Genomic DNA, 20,854 nt, shown 5'->3' on the forward strand with positions numbered 1-20,854 from the left:
AAAGTTTAAAATCCTTATTAAGATAATTCACAATAGTTGCTCCTTTCAGTACTGTTGTCTTCTAATAGGTGCTGTCAATCTTAGTTTTGCTTCCACTAGCAAAGTCTCATATGATTTCCATGGCAGAAAATTTCGTTGTAAATCCCAGTGAGAGGGGAGCCCAGCTCTAACTCTTTTATCAAACAGGATATTGAACCTGGAAACTACTTCTTTTATTTCATTCATCTTCTTCTCAGCATTTTTTCTGTAGATATTTTTGATAGTCATCTTATTGAAATCCATTGCACACAGTGTTTTTTCCATAAGGTCATGTTCCTTTATCTCTGCGTCAGACTTAGAGTTAATAAAATCTATCATTCTTTTTGCAAACTTGGATCTCTCTAACAATTTATGCTTATCTTGCATAACCAAACTTTCCTTTTCCCTGACAATTGTCTTCTCAACAGACACAATGACAAGGAATTCCCAGATGTTCCTGATAACTTCAATAATTTCATCCCAGATAATTTCCCTAGACTGTATTAAAGACATATTACCTTTCATTTTCTCCTTCAACCTTTTAATCTCCTCTTCAAGCCCTTTGAAAGTCTTCTCTGTATTTCTTTGTGTTTTCCTTCTCCATTCTAGCTTCCTCTTCACTCAAGTTTAAGAGTTTACAAATTGTCTCCATATCCCTCTGTGGTTTTTTCAAATCATGCTCAACCATCTTTAACTCTATACCCAACTGCAATACCTATGCCACTGGATCCTTTGTATTGGCTAGCATCACTACTGTGTTGTTGGGTGTGGGATCCCCCAAGACAAGTTTTGGGGATTAAAGCCCAAATTTTGACCAAATCCGATGTAAAGACTCTACATTTTGTGGGCGCGGAGCACGAATATTGTAAATGAGTCATAGGGTTGTCCACCCTCCTTTTTGTAATGTAATGTCGACTTAGAAATCTACCCATGGTTTGCAGACCATGGGATTGTATAAATAGAGTGAGGATCTAAGTTGTAAATCACCGAAGTAAGAGAAGTGGAAGTAATAGATGGAGAATTGAGTCTTATCTAAGTGTAGAGTCGAGTCTTTGGGTCGTAGAGTAGGAGAAGGCTCTGTAGCTGAGTACGCAGAGGCCTAGTAGTCTGCAGCTGAGTGTGCAGATCCCTGCAGTTGAGTGTGCAGGGCGAGTCGAGTCTATAACCTTTGGAGAAGTAATAAAGAGAAGTTTTACATCATTTCTGTGTATCTTTTTCCTATTTTTTCCATTGAATGTATCATATATATAAATTGCATTTTTATTGTTTATATGATGCATGAACTTATATGAATGTGTTGATAAAGTGAGTATAAGGTAAAGTATCTGTTTACACAAAGATAACTAACTGTTATAATAAGATAAGTAAGATTTGCGATATAACTTGGGGAAGTAGCACAGATCGTTACTAGGGCAGCGTGAAGTCACCTCAGCCCCTCGTGAGGGCTGCACGAAGGTGATTATAATAGATCGTGAAGGCATCGTAGCTCAAGATAGTGCATGAAGTGACCTGCATGAAGGTATTCACAGTTGGTGTATATCGACCCCTCAGACATCTCAAGGGTGCAGAAACTTGGTTCTAGCATCCCCCCATACTACTTCAGTGAGACCTCAGTGCGCACTCCATGAGCTATTGCCAAAAGGGCCAGTAGTGTATGGATTTGTTTGGCTAATTAGCTCTGAACTTGGGTCAAGCCCCATCATGCCAACAAATGGTTCCATTGTCAGGATCAGAATCTGCATAAGATTTATGATGTCGTATCATTGGAATCCAACTAAGAAGGAAATTGAGGGTTGGTTGGACAGAAAAATTCACGAGTTCACGACGTAGGAGAACAGGAACCCATGACTGACAAAAGAAGAGTGGGTTAGATTGTTACCTGTACACAGAGATCCATGAAATATTTTTCACATCTTTCCCTACTAATTTGTACAAGTGTGGACCCCAGAGTTGGTGTGCAGATTGGAAGCATCAGAGGATAAGATCGCGCATGTTGTTGATCATTGGCTCGATCGAATTATAGGAGGATTCATTACTGAGTTTGCGGTAGATACTTCAGTAAGCTATAGCGAGGCAGAGTGACACTTTATCAAAGGACCGTGAGGTAAGTATGTAAAGTCTCTAAATACTTGGATTAAAATGCTATTATGTGAAAAGAGGGTTATGCAATTACCTTGATGTCCGAAGCTATGCGAGGTGGAAAAACCTACAGAAATGAAGGAGGTAAGGGACCAGAGAATAGCCCTTTGATTTCACCTCCATGAGGGGACAAGGAAGAGCTCGTGAAGGTCTTTCCACGAAGTGCAATCCATTTGATAAAGCAAAGGATTCCGTGCATACCACCCCCACCCACACTGCCACCATTTTCACCACCTTCATCTCCATCTTTGCCCGTACCACCTCTGCCACCACTGCGAGTCAATATGGCAAGCACGATAAAGTTGCCTGTGTTCAAGGGAGTAGGAAATGAAGATTTGGACCAGTTATAGTTCGTGATAAGAGCCATATGGGAAGCACAGGGGGTTACAGATGATAATATAAATAAAGTGACGCTAGTCATCTCTCTGCAATATCCCGCACTAACCTAGTATATTAAGCATTCTAATGACAATCCGAATGTGGGAATCGCGGATATCCAAATTGTGCTAAATAGAGAATTTAGTAGGTCGAAGTCAGAAGTGCAGTCGATCATTGCATTCAAAGAGATCACAATGCTACCATGGAAGACTCCTTAGGAGCTATATTAGAGACTAAAATGCATGATTCACGAAGCTAATATGACTTTGACGGATGGACAACACCGCGAATGGTTTGTAGCATCGCTAACGCTACATTTGAGGAATGTGTTGTCGCAACAGAGGTTAACAACTCAAGCAAAGGCCTTGGATATTACGATGAGGCTTCATGAAACCCCGATGCAGGATCCTAACTTGGGAGTTCAGCAGATCCACGCACAGTTGAAAAACTTATGCCTTGAGATGTAGAGTCTGAAACAAGACAGGACAACCCGACCAGAAGTGCGCAAAGAGGTGTGGTGCATAAAATGCAAGGGTCAGGGTCATGATAAGGACCACTACCCTGTGTTTGCGAATTACCTCATGGGAGGAGGACCGATGCCATTAAGGCTAGAAGTGCAAGCAGGACCTAGCGTGACACCTACTTTGTGGTGTGCAATTTGTCAAATAGGAGGAAAGCATGCTACGAACAACTACCATTTGTTACAGAAGTACATGCAAAATTCGCAACAGTTGTTCTGTAATTTTTGTAGATCAACTGGACATGATGAGTACACTTGTAGAAGCTATGAGATGATGATGGATATAACTCCCACCTATAGAGTTCAGGCTAAAACACAGCCCCTAGACTCGAATGCAGGAGTGGTGTGAACCAGATTTCAGGGGCACGGACGAGGTTGAGATGGACGAGGATCTAGACGAGGTTGCGGACAGCTAATATGCTACAATTGCGGAGGGCCAAGATATTATGCCAGTGATTGTACAAACCTAACACATCCATCATGTCTATATTGTATCATGTTTGATCATGAAACAGAGGATTGTCCTATGTTGATAGCTAGGATACGTGACAAGGGAGCACTACCACCTCCCCAAACTCAGAGCCTACAGATGATGAGGTTCAAGCCACGCGAGGAAGATCCAGATGTGAACATTGTGCTCCGAAGTGGAATCATGATGGGAGATGATAAAGGAAAACAACCCAAAGATAGTACTTGGGTTCGCAAGGCTCTGAAAAAATAAGCAGAGTTTGATTTGGAGAGTGCTAAGGAAACCTTCATGGAAGCTAAGAAGAGCTTCACTGATGCCTCCACTTCATAAAGCAAAGATAGACCGGAGTTGGACATGGACCCGTCTATGCTTACGACGTTCCTGGAAACATGAATGAAGCTACTGCGTGACAGTAAGGATGTAAAAGAATTGTAGGAACTCATTAATGTGCTGGGACTGCGTTAGAGAACCACGCGTAGTCTGGAAGATTGGAAAACACAAGACTAGTACAGGGAGAGAAATGAGGTTAAACCGAAGATTGGAGAATATGAGATGGACCAAGTAATTTTGGATTTAGGATCGAACGCAAACGTTCTGCCGAAGCAGACATGGGAGCACATTGGGAGGCCTACGCTGCAATGGTCTCCTATCCAGCTGCGAATGGTGAACCAGCAAAAGGTAATACCTATGGGGAGATTGCAGGGAATCACTGTGGATATTGAGGAAGCGAGCGTGATAGCTTTCTTTGAAGTTATAGATATTTTTGATGACAACAATCCCTACCCCGCACTCTTAGGAATTGATTGGGCCACTGACATAAACGGGGTGATTAATATGAAGAAGCACAAGATGGATTTTGAGAAGAAGTCTTTGTGCGTAGTTATACCTTTGGACCCTGCTGAAGGATAACACTATACAGAGCTGGTATGCGACTATGAAAGTGATGATGATTTGGATTGCATCTACAAGATAACCACACGAGAGCAAGACTAGGTAAATCCCACCACGAACGGACGAATCTCATGGGAGCGCGAAAGCTCTTGTATGTTAGATTTTGATGTGGATATAGAGCAATGGTAGAATTGGTTACACGAGGTAACCATGCTGAACTATAATATGATGACAAGATCGTTGCACTGCATATCAACAAAAGTGAGGGATCTTCCTACTTATGATGGTTTAAGTGAGGTAGATACTTTCCTAGATAAGTTTGAAAGGGAGGTGCCAGAAAAGAAACATTTCCAGGCCTTGAATTGGGTACTACATGCTATGCCCATGAGGTGGTGGGGTATGCACAAAGGGCACTTTGGGTACTGGCACAAATGTAGAAGAATGATGTGCACATGGTTTGGGAAGCCTAGAGTGTGATTGACAGATAAATGCAATGGCAAGGATAACTGCGCGCACATCTAGCTAGGTGGATACTGACAGATGGAAAACAACCTACGCGGATGCACTTGAACTTCACATTGGGAGATACAATCAATAAGCATTCTTTGGGGGGAGGTTGTGCAAATGGCTCCTCAAGTTGGAATGACAGAAAGTGGAGAGAATGAGAGCGCATAAGGTTATCCAAGTGGAAGCATTTAATGAGGTGTGCGAAGCATTGAACAAGGTATGTAGTGCGCAACAAAGTGATTGGGACCTGCGTGTACCAACAATTTTATGGGCTTATAGGACAATGTGCAAGAAACTAACGGAATAGACGCCTTCTAGGCTGGCCTATGGAGCGAACATTGTGAAGCCGAGGGAGTCTATCATGCCTAGTTCACACATAGTATTGCCCACGGATATGCTGGATCGTGGAGCCTTGGAAGAAGGGATCGTGCAGCTGGACGAAGAAGAATGCTTGGGACCTGATGAAGAGATCTAGCAGGGTGATCTTAGGCTCCAAGAACTCATGAAGGAAAAAGTTTGGTTAAGGGAAAAAAGTGCCATGACAGAAGAAGAAGTCAAGAAGCTTGAGGAAGGAATAAAGAAGGACTTTCTTGATAAAAAGGCCATGGTGATAAAACAGGAGGTGCATGGTTCCATTGACAAATTTAGGAGCTACCACCGAGAGTTGATTAGTGTGATGCCTTGGATCGAGTTGTATATTACTAAAGGCATCACCAATGGTGGTGTGATGCAGATGGTAAGTTGCGCAATGCAGATGGTAAAGTTAAATGCAAAGTTTTCCCAAGAAAAGTGATTGATGGTCGGTTGAAGCCATACACGGATGGCCCGACTATCTGACTAGCCCATTGAAGCACAGTCTTAGCACTCCAAGTAGCTGAAAGGAGGTGTGGGACTATAAATAGATGCTTGGAATGCAGGAGTAGATACAAGGAAGCAGTTTAGATACAACAGTCTCTAAACAGTGTGTGCAGGAGGTACAGTAGGCCGCTGCTCAATGCGTTGCCAATATTGCAGCAATTCGGGCAGAGTTGGAAGGTCTCCGCGCAAATATCTCCACACTGACAGAGTGACTCGAGGGTGAGACAAAATGTTTGTGTTGGGGGCCTATTAGGTGCGAGATCCCCCAAGGCAAGTTTTTGGGCTTAAAGCCCAGATTTTGACCAAATCTGATGTAAACACTCCGCGTTTTGTGGCTGTCGAGCATGAAGATTGTAACTTAGTCATAGAGTTGTCCACCCTCATTTTTGTAATGTAATGTAATGTCGGCTTTAGAAATCTTGCCATGGTATGCGGACCATGGGATTGTATAAATAGAGCGAGGCTCTAAGTTGCAAATCACCGAAGTAAGAGAAGTGGAAGTACTAGATGGAGAATTGAGTCTTATCTATGTGTAGAGTCGAGTCTTTGGGTCACAGAGTAGGAGAAGGCTTTGCAGTTGAGTGAATAGAGGCCTAGTAGTCCACAGCTGAGTGCGCGGACCCCTGTAGGTGAGTGCACATGACAAGTCAAGTCTGTAACCTTTGGAGAAGTAATAAAGAGAAGTTTTACATCATTTCCATGTATCTTTTTCCTATTTTGTGCATTGAATGTATCAGATATAAATTGCATTTCTATTGTTTATATGATGCGCAAACTTATATGAATGTGCTGATAAAGTGAGTATAATATGTTAGGCACAGGATCCCCCCAAGGCAAGTTTTGATTAAGTCCTATGTAAAGACTCCATGATTTATGGGTGTGGAGCACAAAGTTGTAATTAAGTCATAGGGTTGTCCATCCTTACTTTTCTAATGTAATGTCGGCTTGAGAGTTCTACCCATGGTCTGCAGACCATGGGATTGTATAAATAGAGGCTTTGAGTGTAAAGAGACATCTAAGGAATCAAAAATAGAAGATCTAATGATGAAGCATTGAGTCTAAGTGTAAGGTCGAGTCTTTGGGTAGTAGAGTAGGAGGAGGCTCTGAAGCTGAGTGCGCAAAGGTCTAGTAGTCCACAGCTGAGTGCACGGATCCCTGCAGCTGAGTGCGTAGGGTAGGTTGAGTCTGTATCTGATTGAAGCATTAATAAAGAAAAGCTTTACATTATTTTTGTGTATCTTTTCCTATTTTATGCATTGAAATATATTGGGTATGAATTGCAAGTTTACTATTTATTTGTTGCGCAAACTTATTTGAATGTGTTGAATAAGCAAATATAAGATAAAGAATATGTTTACGTGAAGATAACTCACTTTTATAAGAAGATAAACAAGATCCGCGATGTTACTTGGGGAGATAGCACAAATCGTTTCTTTAGCAGCGCGAAGGCTCCTCAGCCCCTGGCTAGGGCTACGCAAAGGCGAGTATATCAGAGTGCAAAGGCCTCACAAGTCAGGAAAGTGCGTAAAGCAACCTGAACAAAGGTATTCACAGTTGGATTAAATTGACCCCTCAAACATCTCAAGTGTGTGGAAACTTGGTTCCAGCATCCCCCCATACTACTTCAGGTGAGACCTCAGTCCATGCTCCATGGGCTGTTGCCGAAAGGGCCAGTAGTACAGGGATTCATTTGGCTAAATAACTCTGAACCTAGGTCAGGCCCCCTCAAGCCGACAAATGGTTCCGTTGCCAGGACTGGAATATGCATAGAGAATTCTGATGTCGTATCATTGGAATCCAACTAAGAAGGAAATTGAAGGTTGGTTGGACAGGAGAATTCACAAGTTTGCAGCACCAGAGAACAAGAATCTGTGACTGATAAAAGAAGAGTGGTTACACTACTACCTGTAGACATAGATCCATGAAATTTTCTTCGCATATTTCCCTATTGAGCTATACGAGTGGATTGCGAAGCTAGAAAATAGCCCAGGAAGGTGGAAGCTTGACAATCCTATTGTGTGGACCCCAGAGTTGGTGTGCAGATTGGAAGCATCGGAGGATAAGATCGCGTGTGTTGTTGGTCACTAGCTCAATCGGCTTATAGGAGGATTCATTACTGAGTTCGTGGTAGATACTTCAGTTAGCTATAGCGAGGCAGAGTGACGCTTTCTTAAAGGACCGCAAGGTAAGTACGTAAAGTCTCTGAATACTTTGATTTAAATGTTATTGTGTGAAAATAGGGTTATGCACTTACCTTGATGTCTGGAGCCACACGAAGTGGAAAAATCTATAGAAACGAAGTAAGTAAGGGACAAGAGAATAGCCCTTTGATTTCACCTCCCTGAGGGGACGAGGAAGAGATCGCGAAGGTCTCGCCGCAAAGTGCCATCAATTTGATAAGGCAGAGGATTCCACACCTACCACCCCCACCCACACCACCACCAACTTCACTGCCTTCACCTCCATCTTCGCCCATACCACTTCCGCCACCACCGCGAGTCAATATGGCAAGTGCAATAAAGTTTCCTGTGTTTAACGAAGTATGAAATGAATATTTAGATAAGTTCTGGTTCATGATAAGAGCCATATGGGAAGCGCAGGGAGTGATAGATGATAATATAAAGAAAGTGATGCTGGTCAGCGCTCTGCAGGATCGCGCGCTGACCTGGTCTATTAAGCATTCTAATGACAATCCGAATGTGGGGATCGCAGATATCCAAATTGTGCTGAACATAGAATTTAGCAGGCTAAAGTTAGAGGTGCATGCGATCATTGGATTCAAAGAGATCACAAAGCTACCAGGCTAGATTCCTTGGGAGTTGGATAAGAGACTGAAGTGCATAATTTGTGAAGCTAATATGACTTTGATAGATGGACAACACCGTGAATGGTATGTAGCATCACTAATGCCGCATTTAAGGAACATGTTGTCACAACAGAGGTTAACGACTCAAGAAAAGGCCTTGGAGATCATGATGAGGCTACATGAGACCTCGATACAGTATCCTAACTTAGGAGTTCAGCAAATCCACGCGCAGTTGAAAAACGTATGCCTTGAGATGTAGAGTCTGAAACAGGACAGGGAAACTTGACCAGAAGTGTGCGAAGAAGTATGGTGCATTAAATGTAGGGTCAGGGCCATGAAAAGGACCACTGCCTGATGTTCACGAATTACCTTGCTGGAGGAGGACCGATGTCGTTAAGACCAAATGCACAAGTAGGACCTAACACGGTGTTATAGACATTTTTGGGCACTCCAACCCCAATCAAATATGTCCATAAACCGAGGGCGCCTAAGTCCCTAAAAGTGTTGTTCCAACCCCTAAAAGAACAAGGTCAACTGATTACATCATCTCCCATAATTTCTCCATGAAAAACTACTCATAACTGGTCAAAGTTGGACCATCTCACCTGCTCCATGGTCAAAGTGCGCTACATCCCACCTAAATGCACACGGGGGGTGCGATGCATACGGAAAAGGCCTTCCATGGGGTGCGATGGGTGAAAGTGGACAAATGGCAGAGTCAATTTACGAGGTGGATGATCATGGAATCTTCCAGAAACTTCTCCTGTGACACTTGCCTCTCTGCATTCACCCAGGGATGAGTAAGAGATCATCAATATCCAAGTGGAATCAAGAGCTATCAGAGAGAGGACACTAATCAAATCTCAGAAGCTGACTCACCCCCCTTGCAAACATCTATATATGGATCCCTCATCCCAGAGATCCATAGGCTGAAATTTTGTATCTTGTAAGGAAGTGCTGCTGGTTTCTTGGTGTAACATCATAGTGTTGGGTGATCTAAGATTTTCATGAGGTGAATAAGGGCTTTCTTGCTGAGAGGATGACGCTGGGTCAGAACAACTGGTTGTAATCCTCTTTTCTATTCTTGATATTAATAAAGCTATTCAAGTTTTCCTCCACATTCTTGTATGATTGATGATATATGCTTTTGTGTGGTCAATATGTATCTGGTCCTATATTGTTTATGATAGTAGATCTCTGTTCTTGGATAGTGTTATGCTGCTTTGATTCTACATGTGCTCTTTGAAGCTGGGTAGACGAGGAAGTGAGTGGCAAAGATCTATTAGAAGGGAGAGGAATCAAGCAAGGAACCAAGCGCAAGACAGAGGTTGGTCTCCTTTGTTCCCCTCTTATCTACTTCTCATAAAGGAAAACGAAAGTAGTTTTAGTTTGCTTGTTTCTAAGATAGCTACCAGTCTCAGTGGGACTAGCAGCTCTGCATAGACACTAGATTTCCTGATAACAAAATGGTGACACCACTAGGGAGCGAATATATTATTTGTTTGTCTATATTTGTTTGCTTTATAAACTTACAGATGGAGCCTGAAGTCAAGCCAGCTAGCCTTCGAACTGCATTTGATATGCAAGTGCAAAGTAGATCAATGTTGCTTCAGTCTATCTCCGAGTTTTGTTTATGAATTGAACAATCGATTTACAAGCTCTCTAATTGCCCTTATGGTGGCTCTAGTAACCTCCTTAGATCTACCCCTGTGATTTATTTACTGATTATCACTTGCTCGGCCTAAATCCCTGAACTGTGCTCCAAACTGTGATCAAGAATTGGATCAAAAGTCTCGCACTGTACCATCGCACCATCTCTTCAAGTATATCAGTATGCATCGCACTTCCGTGTGTTGTAGGTGGGATGCATACTGGAATCCCTGTGTAACAGGTGCGCTAATCCGAAAAGGCTAATTTTGCTTCCAGATTTTGGTTTTTCTTCACTCTTTTCAACTCTATTCAGGAGTTTTGCTGTCTGTAGTCAGTATACCTCTGATGGAAATCCCCTTCCTTGCCATTATTCCGCCTCCATTGTGCAAAGAACTGTAAATGTTTTTTATGTATTGTGAGCCATTTTTAGTTCTCTTTTACAAAGAATTAACGTAATTGAATTGTCGTTTCTTGATTTGGAAGTGTCGCAAGTGTCGTTTTCAGTCATAGAAGAGAATCCGATTATTCTTGATAGTCGATTACAATGTTACTCTTGTATTTGATTTGAATTAGTATTTTTCAAGTGTTGAAAGCAAGTTTTCAATTCCAAATCATAAAGTGTCGTCATTATCTTCATTTTGTCTTGAAAAGAAGCTTGTTAGTAATGTCTCTTTGAAAAATAATTCAGATTTGCACTTAGATTTCTTTTTATCATTCACACATTAAGAAGGTTGAAAACAAATACATGCATGTGCATTTGCATTTAGATTGTTTGTTGGTTTGATTTAGGACAACGCATATAGTGTGTGCTCTCTGCTCTATGTTGAAAGAATATCATCTCTCTTTCTTTAGTAGCTAGATTTTCATTGTAAAAAGAAGATTAAACGATTGTTTATCATCTTAGATTGCATTTTAGGAATTGTATATCTACATCACGCGGTGAACCTGAAAGGAAAATTTCTTAAATAAGATCAACTGTAAAATAAATTTAATGAATTTAAAAACGCTTTGGAACCTAACGCACAACATTTAGAAGTCTAGGCTAGAGACATATTCCAGTGTCGTAAAGCCTGGTAACTGTTGTTTTCATTGCTGGTTGGGTGATTCCTCCACTTTGAGACAATAAGTGCTAGTGCGGACTTGTGCTCCCACGTACCGTCGAGTATATATTGGGAGACCACAATAGGCTATATCCTTTATCCATAGGAAGCCGTGTCTATCGCCCTATCGATCGCAATGCACTGAACACAACATTCGGGAAGATTGACTGCCGTACCGTAAGAATTATTCTGCAGCTTTGCGATTGGTTTGGTAATTCCTCTACCTAGATTTACAGAGTAGTCGCTTTTGTTCCTTATAAAGGAAAAGGTCCATCTGAGCACTTGTCACTTCAAGCTCATTAAAAATCGAAGGCGACTAGAGTCATCTTTTGTTTTTTCTCAACTCTTAAAAAATTGAAAAAACAAGTTGTGTCAAAATGTCTAAAATTTATTTTAATCAAAATAAATATCACCTTTCCTACGTTGGTCTTAGGTTGAGAAAAATGGAGTCCACCAACCAAGGAGTTCCCCTTGGGAGAAATCCTAGTCCCTTCTCCTCTTGGGGAGATGTTGGTGCACCTCATATGGCCACATTGTCGCTTCTAGGATTGACAATCGGCCTGCCCGTATGGCTCTTCTTGACCTCTGTCGTCCAGAACACCATGATTCCTCAGCAATCAAGCAAGCAACTAGATGATACCAAAGCTACCCCCCAACCTTCTACTTCGTCTGATTCTCCCTCTCCTCCTTCCTCTTTGCTTGATGAAGCTGGTAAAGCCAAAAGTCAAGTAACTAAGAAGAATAAGGAGAAGAAGAAGAATGAGAAGAAGAAGAAGAAGGAAACAAAGACGGCAGGGGGCAACTAGGCATCATCTAGTGAAAATCCACACACTGTGCTATCAAAGCCTAAATCTCCATGTGTCATTTGCAAAGGAGATCAATATCATCGAGATTGTCCCTGCATCCCTCGGATCTTAAGGGACTGGTCTCCTCATTTTCACAATCCGGTGTCAACAACCTCTGATGATCATGTTGAAAGTACACTATCAACTAGTGAAAGCGAAACGTCAGGACAGAAAAGGAAAAGTAAATTCCCTTGTAAACTATGTGAAAGCGATCACACCGTCCACCGTTGTCCCTTCCTAGACAAAGCTAAAAGAGTTTTGGACGACTGTCCGGTTTCACCGTTACAACTCCCTCCCGGACATAAGAAACTCTTGCCAAGTCCATCGCTAGTTGAAAATACGACTGACATGCCATTGTGGTCGGTCGAAGCGTCTATCATTGAAGATAAACCATCTGAATTCACACCAGATGAAAGTCAAAAGGTCGAGGCGGCAGTTGACCCGGTCTTACCTTTAGAAGGTCCATCTTCAGATGATATAGTCACCCGAGAGGACAAGAATGACACCGTTCAAATTCTCTTCATAAACATAGACTCCGATGAACATGGGGGCAGTCTACCTGTTCCTTTACCGTAGGAAGGAAGTTCGTCAGAGTCATATCCGACCGTCTATTCGGTCCTGCCTCCAAGAAACCTAGTTGTTTCCTTCGATTGGAATCTACTAGACAGTCCCCATTTACCGGCTAGTGTACCATTTCGAATCATTGCTCAAATATGCAGAATGGTCATGGCCGATACCATCATAGATGAAGGGGCTTCTATGAGTATCCTTTCCTCAACTGTTTGGAAAGAACTTGGTTCACCATCGCTTTTTCCTAAGATGAGAAATCTAACAAGATTTGACAAAGGAACCAGTTGATTGTTAGGGATCCTTCCCAATGTGCCGATAACATTGAGAAGGAAAACCGTTCACATGAACATAATGGTAGTCCACGGACCCCTAGATTATAATCTACTCCTTGGACGCAACTATATTTATTGCATGGGAGCCATTGTCTCTTTGCTCTTTAGAGTAATGTGTTTTCCTCATGAAGGAAGAGTGGTCAAGCTCGTAGACCAGCTTTCAGTCCCCGGTTCACACATAGAAAATAGTCAAATACCATCCCTAAATGGTCTTTTCACGCAAGGAATGTCTCATCAATCCCCAATCTATCCACCTGATGAGCGCGAGTGATTCGAAGGACATGACTGAAACCCAGGGGGCATGCACCCTGTCTATTTCGGCAGGAAAACCTTGGGTATAGGGTAGGTTTCCGCGGAGGATATATGACTGGTTTATGAGATTAGACCAGAATAAGATACCCTTGTAAAAGGTAGGCCTTTCCCGATAAAACAAATGTTTTCTCTGCAAATTGAGGGGTAACCTGTAAAAGGTAGGCCTTTCCTGATAAAACAAATGTTTTGTCTGCAAATTGAGGGGTAACCTAGGAAACTCTACTTCTCTATACCTAAGGGCATGCAAACCTTTTGGCATGCAAGCGAAGAGCGACCATTTATTTTTTAAATTTGTAGGTCCTCTAACCCTTTAAACTCGTAGGATTGGTCGTTTCCTAACTTGCATAAAGAAAGGATGCGGGGCAAAGCTTTGAAAAAATGCCATCTTAGATGAGACATCCTTATTATACGACTGGATCGAGCAGTTTTTATGTGGAGTTCAAGCTCGTTAAAAATTAAACATAAGAAGTGAGCAAATGTTTCCCCCAGAGTTTAAGCTCATTCATTAAAAAATGAACCAATTTCCAGTAAATAACCATCGTGAATGCATTATCATCAGCCTTTGAAGCCTTGGTCATGTTCTCATCATCACCTCCATTCTGTATTGGCTGATCATTCACCTCCTTTTGATTGTTTACCGTTTTTGAGGAACAGTTGCGAAGAGTGATCCTGTTAGCCATCCTTGTGACACTACCGTGATTGGAAAATTCCAAACCTTACTTGGAATTAGTTGCTACCCGAATTTATCACTCGTTCCTTGAAAAACGAGTCTCCTTTAAGCTCTTTTCATCTGACTCATAAAATATGAAAAGATTGCCTAGCAATTGGCCTCTCCAACTCGTTAAAGTGACCAGAAGTGCTATCCCTCCTTTAGATTTTAATCTTTTTGGACCTGAGGGATTATTACACAAAAAGATTGAGCGCTTGTTTTGATTCGGCTCGTTAAAATTACCGAAAATTCATCTTTTTTGTATTATTTTATACTTTTTCAGACTTAAGGGATTATATGATGAAAAAGGATTGTTGGAGTTTTCTTTACGTCCCTTTTAGACTCTCTAAAATTGAAAAGGACTGAGTTATCTTTGTCGTTAAACTCGTTAAAACCGAATAGCGACAAACTTGTCCATACCGACAAGAACGAGTTTCACCATCGCTAGGCTCGTTAAAACATAGCGATGGGTTTGCCCAAAGGGAAAATTATAGAATAAGCATATGTTATCCTCCTCAAGCTTGAAAAAAATAAAGAGGTACTGGTCAGCAATGACTGGGGAAAAATTGGGAAGAAAACTTGAAGAAACTTTATTGGTAGCAAGTCACTCTTGAACATGACACTTTCGCTCCGCATCTGAGTCGGGTTGGGTTGTTCCGTTCACTGGTCATATCACCATTGGTCCATCACACCATCCACATTTGGGGTTAACGCTACCAATCCATCAGGTCATTGTCGCCGATATGTTCAATAGAAGTCGCTCAAAGAATTCACCTGCGTCTCATCCACTGCAATACATTTACGCTCCATTCTTTCATGACCGCCACCCTGAACCTTATATCATCAGATTGTTTTCACCTCCATTAAAATCATTTGCTCCATTCTGTGTCATAGATGTGGGATTCACTAAGGCCCTCCTATGACGGATCGCTTCTTTTCGACATCAGCTCGTTATCCAAGAAGTCGATTTAGGAACAACCCATTCAGTACTTTGAAGCTTGCATGCCCTAATGGCAAGTTTCTCACTTCCAGCGACAGGTTTACATCAATGGCCTTCGACCAAAAGATTTTGCGTGGTGTTCGAGGCCAAGTCCCTTATTCACACCACGTGAATTGTACTGTAGTACCTTGAGGGTCATCCTCATTATCGGTGATTCCTCTCACGCCTGTTAACAGCTTACATCATTGGCAGGTAATCAGGCGATGTCTTTCCATGTTCGACTCCAGAACATCTCTCACATGGATCGACTTGTACTTTGAGTGAAGATCGAACGAGATTGAAGACCCTGGATCTAGTTTCATCCATCCGGGATACGAAATATATTCAGGAAAATAAAGACATCAAATGTACATCATTGTTGCACAGATAATCATCCAATCTAAGGGATGATGGCTCTACCAGAATCATCAGTCTGCACTCAGACGATTGTCTGTCTTATGTACATAAAAATGAATTTATAAAGTTGAGCATGGGAATGCCCACCTCAGCTAGATCATGAAAATATTATGAAGATAATGTATTGTATTGTATCTTATTACAGGTCGCCTTCTAGCTCGAAAAAACTTCGGATCCTCATGATAAAGCATTTCACCCGACATCAAAGGATTAACGACCTCATGCTTTAGGGGACAACTGTTATAGACATTTTTAGGCACTGCAACCCCAATCAAATATGTCCATAAATCGAGGGCGCCTAAGTCCCTAAAAGTGTTGTTCCAACCCCTAAAAGAACAAGGTCAACTGATTACATCATCTCCCATAAGTTCTCCATGAAAAACTACTCAAAACTGGTCAAAGTTGGACCATCTCACTTGCTCCATGGTCAAAGTGCGCTGCATCCCACCTAAATGCACATGGCGGGTGCGATGCATGCTGAAAAGCCCTTCCATGGGGTGCAATGGGCAAAAGTGGACAAATGGCAGAGTCAATTTGCGAGGTGGATGATCATGGAATCTTCCAGAAACTTCTCTGTGACACTTGCCTCTCTGCATTCGCCCAGGGATGAGTAAGAGATCATCAATCTCCAAGTGGAATCAAGAACTATCAAAGAGAGGACACTAATCAAATCTCAGAAGCTGACTCACCCCCCTTGTAAACATCTATATATGGATCCCTCATCCCAGAGATCCAGAGGTTGGAATTTTGTATCTTGTAAGGAAATACTGCTGGTTTCTTGGTGTAACATCATAGTGTTGGGTGATCTAAGCTTTTCATGGGGTGAAGAAGGGATTTCTTTCTCAGAGGATGACGCTGGGTCAGAACAATTGGTTGTAATCCTCTTTGCTATTCTTGATATTAATAAAGCTATTCAAGTTTGCCTCCACATTCTTGTATGATTGATGATATATGCTTTTGTGTGGTCAATATATATCTGGTCCTATATTGTTTATGATAGTAGATCTTTGTTCTTGGATAGTGTTATGCTGCTTTGATTCTACAGGTGCTCTTTGAAGCTGGGTAGATGAGGAAGCGAGTGGCAAAGATCTATCAGAAGGGGGAGGAATCAAGCAAGGAACCAAGCGCAAGACAGAGGTTGGTCTCCTTTGTTCCCCTCTTATCTACTTCTCATAAAGGAAAACGAAAGTAGTTTTAGTTTGTTTGCTTCTAAGATAGCTACCAGTCTTAGTGGGACTAGCAGCTTTTCATAGACACTAGATTTCCCGATAACACACGGTGCTTGCTTTGTGGTGAGCGATTTGTCAAATAGGAGGAAATCATGCTACGGAAAATTGCCATTTGTTACAGAAGTACACACAAAATTCACAACAGTTGTTCTATAAGTTTTGTAGATCGGTTGGACATGATGAGCGCACCCGTAGAAGCTATGAGCTGATGATGGATAGGAATCCCACCTACAGAGTTTAGGCTAAAATGCGGTCCCTTGACTAGAACGAAGGAGTGGCGTGAACCAAATTTCAGGGGCGTGGACGAGGCCGAGGTGGAGGAGGACCTAGAAGATTTCATGGATAGATGATATGCTACAATTGTGGAGGGCCAGGACATTATGCCCATGATTGTATGCATCCAACGCATCCATCATGTATGTATTGTACCTTGTTTGATCATGAGATGGAGGACTGTCCTATGTTAATAGCTAGGCTGCACAATAAGGGATCGCTCCAAGCTCCCCCGACTCAAAACCTACAAATGATGAGGTCTGAGCCGCGCGAGGAAGATCCAAATGTGAACATGGTGCTCCGAAGTGGAATTACGATGGGAGATGATAAAGGAAAACAACCCGAATATAGTACTTGGGTTTGCAAGGCTCTGACAAAAGAAGTAGAGTTTGATTTGGAGCGCGCTAAGGAAACCTTCATGGAAATTAGGAAGAGCTTCGTTGACGCCTCTACTTCAGGAAGCAAAGATAGATCAGAGCCAAAAATGGACCCATCTATGCTTACAACATTCCTACAAACATGAATGAAGCTACCGCGCAACAGTAAGGTTGTAAAGGGATTGCAAGAACTCATTAATAGATGCACTGAAACTGCAGCAGGAAAGTCGTGCATAGTCTGAAATATTGGAAAGCATGCGACTAGGATGGGAAGAGAAATGAGGTTGACTGCACAAATTGGAGAATATCATATGGACCAAGTAATTCTGGATTTAGGATCGGACATGAATGTTCTGCAGAAGTAGACATGGGAGCGCATGGGAAGGCCTACACTGCAATGGTCTCCTATCCAGTTGCGAATGGCGAACCAGCAAAAGATAATACCTATGGGGAGATTTTAGGGAATCACCATGGATATTGAAGGGGCAAGCGTGTTAGTAGACTTTGAAGTGATAGAGATTTTTGATGACAACAATCCCTACCCCATGCTCTTAGGAATCGATTGGGTCACTGACATGAATGGGGTGATTAATCTAAAGAAGAACAAGATGATTTTTGAGAAAACATCTCTGCGCATAGTCATACCTTTGGACCTTGCAGAAGGATCACGCTACACAGAGCCAGTGTGTGACTATGAAAGCGACGACATTTTGGATTGCATCTACAAGATTATCACACAAGAGAAAGACTAGGTAAATCCCACCGCATATGGACGAATCTCATGGGAGCGTGAAAGCTCCTATACATCAGATTCAGATGAAGAGATAAAGTGATGGAAGAACCAGTTTCACGAGGTAACCATGCTGAACTGTAACATGATGACAAGATCGATGCACTGCGTATCGACAGAAGTGAGAGATTTGCCTACTTATGATGTTTTAGGTGAGGTAGATGCTTTCTTGGATAGATTTTAAAGGGAGGTGTTGGAAAAGGAACGTTTCCAGGCCTTGAATTGGGTATTGTGCACTACACTCGTGAGGTGGTGGGGTACGCACAAGGGGAGTTTTTAAGACTGGCGCGAATGCAGAAGAATGATGCGCACATGGTTTGGAAAGCCTAGAGTGCGATTGACAGATAAATGCAATGCGCAGGATAAACCATGCGCACATCTAGATAGGTGGATGTCGACATATGGAAAACAACCTACGCAAACGCACATGAACTTCGCATTGGGAAATATGGTCAAAAAGCATGTGTTGGGGGGGAAATGCGCGAATGGTTCCTCATGTTGGAACGACAGGGTATGGAGAGAATGAGCGCGCAGAAGGTTATCCATGCAGAAGCATTTAATGAGGTGTGTAGAGCATTAAACAAGGTATATAACGTGCAACAAAGTGATTGGGACCTATGCGTACCAGCACTATTATGGACTTATAGGATGACATGCAAGAAACTGACAGGACAGGCACCTTCTAGGTTGGCCTATGGAGCAAACACTGTAATACCGATGGAGTATATTATGCCTAGTTCGCGCATAGAAGCGCCTGTGGATATGATAGTTCGTGAAGCCTTGGAAGAAGGGATCGTGTAGCTGAAAGAAGAAGAACACTTGGGCCCTGATGAAGAGATCCAACAGGGTAATCTTAGGCTCCAAGAACTCATGAAAGAAAGCGTGCGTTAAGGGAGAAAAGCGCTCTAGTGGAAGTGGAAGTCAAGAAACTTGAGGAAGAAATAAAGAAGGATTTTCTCGATAACAAAATTGTGGTGATAAAACAGGATGCACACGATTACGTTGACAAATTTGGGGACTACCGCTAAGAGTTGATCAGCTTGATGCCTTGGATTGGACCGTATATTACTAGAGGGATCACTTATGGTGGCGTGATGTAGATGGTGAAGTGCGTGACGCAGACAGTAAAAATAAATGATGGACTTTTTCTTGGAAAAGTGATTGACGATCGGTTGAAGCCGTATACAGGTGGCCTGGCCACCTAACTAGCCGTGGGAAGCACAATATTAGTGCTCCAGGTAGTTGAAAGGAGTCACGGGACTATAAACTACTCTTCCTAAAAGTTGTGCAGATGGAGGGGACACAGGAGAAGATACAGGGAAGTAGCTCAGACACCGCAGTCTCTAAACAATGCATCCAGGAGATGCAGCAGGCAGCCGCTCAATGTGTTGCTGACCTTGCAGCAGTTCGAGCAAATTTGGGAGGTCTCCGCATAAAGATCTCCACACCGACAAAGTGACTCGAGGGCGATTCACGATGTTTGTGTTGGGGGCCTATTGGGCGCGGGATCCCCCTGAGGCAAGTTTTGGGGTTTAAAGCCCAAGTTTTGACTAAATTCGATGTAAAGACTCTGTGATTTGTGGGTGTGGAGTACGAAGTTGTAATTAAGTCATAGGGTTGTCTTCCCTCACTTTTGTAATGTAATGTTGGCTTGAGAGTTCTACCCATGGTCTGCGGACCATGGGATTGTATAAATAGAGCAAGGCTCTAAGTGTAAAGAGACATCTAAGGAATCAAAAATAGAAGGTCTAAGGATGAAGCATTGAGTCTGAGTGTAAGTTCGAGTCTTTGGGTAGTAGACTAGGAGGAGGCTTTGCAACTAAGTGTGCAGAGGCATAGTAGTCTGCAACTGAGTGCGCGGACCCCTGCAGCTGAGTGCGTAGGGAAGATTGAGTCTATAACCGATTGAAACACTAATAAAGAGAAGATTTACATTATTTCTATGTGTCTTTTCCTGTTTTATGCATTGAGATATATTTGGTATGAATTGCAAGTTTACTATTTATTTGTTGCACGAACTTATATGAATGTGTTGAATAAGGGAATATAAGATAAAGAATCTGTTTACGCGAAGATAACTTACTGTTATAAGAAGATAAACAAGATCCGCTGTGTAACTTGGGGAGATAGCGCAAATCGTTGATTTAGCAGTGCGAAGGTTCCTTCGCCCTTGGATAGGGCAACAGGAAGGTGAGTATAATAGAGCACGAAGGCCTTGCAGGTTAGGAAAGTGCGCGAAGCAACCTGCGCAAAGGTATTCACAGTTGGACTAAATCAACCCCTCAGACAACTCAAGGGTGCAGAAAATTGGTTCCAGCATCCCCCATACTACTTCAAGTGAGACCTCAATCTGTGCTCTGCTGGCTGTTGCCAAAAGGGCCAGTACTACGTGGATTTGTTTGGCTAAATAACTTCGAACATGGGTCAGGTCCCCTCAAGCCATCATAAGATAAAGTATATGTTTACATGAAGATAACTAACTGTTATAAGAAGATAAGTAAGATCTGCGATATAACTTGGGGAAGTAGTGCAGATCGATGCTAAGGCAACGCGAAGTCACCTCAGCCCTTGGTGAGGGTTGCACGAAGGTGATTATAATAGATCGCAAAGGCCTCACAGGTCAGGATAGTGCGCAAAGCAACCTGTGTGAAGGTATTCACAGTTGGACTAGATCAACCCCTTAGA

The sequence above is a fragment of the Pinus tabuliformis genome, chromosome 2_2 (assembly GCF_031772625.1).
Source record: "Pinus tabuliformis cultivar Carrire ecotype Pingquan chromosome 2_2, CPIR1, whole genome shotgun sequence".
NCBI lineage: Eukaryota > Viridiplantae > Streptophyta > Pinopsida > Pinales > Pinaceae > Pinus > Pinus tabuliformis.